This window comes from Musa acuminata, unplaced genomic scaffold (assembly GCF_036884655.1).
Source record: "Musa acuminata AAA Group cultivar baxijiao unplaced genomic scaffold, Cavendish_Baxijiao_AAA HiC_scaffold_1126, whole genome shotgun sequence".
Lineage (NCBI taxonomy): Eukaryota > Viridiplantae > Streptophyta > Magnoliopsida > Zingiberales > Musaceae > Musa > Musa acuminata.
This window is the reverse complement of record NW_027021339.1, coordinates 5,270,796-5,272,624: the sequence shown is the minus strand read 5'-3', so window position 1 is coordinate 5,272,624 and position 1,829 is coordinate 5,270,796.

Sequence of the window (1,829 nt, the reverse complement as noted above, 5' to 3'; positions counted from 1 at the left end):
GGTAGTTGTTGATGACGTCTTCTTCATGTCGCAGGGCGTCTTCAGACTCCCAACTGGCTTCAGTTCGGGGAAGCTTTCGCCACTTCACCAAGTACTCTGTTTGCTCCGCTCCGTTGGGTAGCTTTATCTTGCGATCCGCCAAAATGGTTTCCACTCGCTTCTCGTAGGAGGCTGTGATGGGAGGTAGCCGAGTTGGAACACTTCGAGAAGCATCTTGCGGATCTGAATGGTAGGCCTTTAGGTTGCTGGCGTGAAGAACGTTGTGAATTTTGAACCACGCCGGCAGCTGCAACTTGTAAGAAACATTGCCTACCCTGCTGATAATTGGGAAGGGCCCTTCATACTTACGCACCAATCCTTTGTGGACTCTTTTCCTGAAGAATTGGAGTGATGCTGGTTGGAGCTTTACCAACACCAAATCGCCAACTTTGAACTCCTGTGGTCGCCTTCCCAAGTCTGCCCACTTCTTCATCCGTTTTGCCGCCTTCTCCAAGTAAGCCCGCGCAATATCGGCATTCCGATGCCACTCCTTTGCGAAATGGTAGGCTGATGGACTACTCCCAGTATACCCAATAGCCATAGTGTGCGGAGTCGACGGTTGTTGTCCTGTGATAATTTCGAAGGGGCTCTTGTTGGATGCAGAGCTCCGCTGCAAGTTGTAGGAGAATTGGGCGATGTCCAACAGCTTCACCCAATCTCGTTGATTGGCACTCACATAGTGCCGGAGATACTGCTCTAAGAGCGAATTTATTCTTTCAGTCTGACCATCCGTCTGGGGGTGGAGGCTTGTAGAGAAGTATAACTTTGATCCCAACAATTTGAATAGCTCGGTCCAGAACCGTCCCAGAAACCGAGCGTCTCGATCACTAATGATATTGTGTGGGACTCCCCAATACTTCACTACACCCTTCATCATCAGTCTGGCCGCCTCTTCAGCTGAACAGTGTAGGGGAGCAGCAATGAAAGTTGCATACTTTGAAAACCGATCGACCACCACAAGTATCGATCCAAGTCCCCCTACAGGTGGCAAGCTTGATATGAAGTCTAAGGAAATGCTCTCCCAAGGCCTTTCTGGTACGGGCAACGGCTCCAAAAGTCCCACCGGCTTCCGCTGCTCCACCTTGTCTTGTTGGCAAGTAAGGCATGTTCGAACATACTCCTCCACATCAATCCCCATTTTTGGCCAGTAGAAGGCCCTCTCCACGAGAGCCAACGTTCTGTGAATGCCGGGGTGTCCAGCCCAAAGGGAATCGTGACACTCTTTCAAGAGTTCACGCCTTAGATTGTCCACTCGGGGAACATAAACCCTATTCCCTTTTGTGTAAACAAGTCCCTCCTGGACCCAAAATCGTCGTGCTTTGCCTTCTTTGATGAGCTGCATCAGGATAACTGCCTGGGGATCACTATACAGTCCATCTCTGATTCGGGAAAGGAAGGTTGAGTGTAACTGACTTGCTTGGCCTCTGCCCTCCAGTTGTGCAGCATTCACGCACTCCACCTTCCGACTCAGCGCATCGGCCACGACATTCGCCTTCCCGGGCTTATATTCCATTGCCATATCAAATTCAGCCAGGAAGTCCTGCCACCGTGCTTGCTTTGGGGAGAGCTTCTTCTGAGTTTGGAAATAACTCAAGGCGATGTTGTCTGTCCTCAGCACAAATCGCGACCCAAGGAGGTAGTGTCGCCAAACTCGTAGGCAGTGGATCACCGCTGTCATCTCCTTCTCATGCACTGGATACCGCCTCTCGGTCTCGTTGAGTTTACGGCTCTCGTAGGCCACCGGATGACCTTCTTGCATGAGTACTCCACCAATAGCAAAGTCCGAAGCA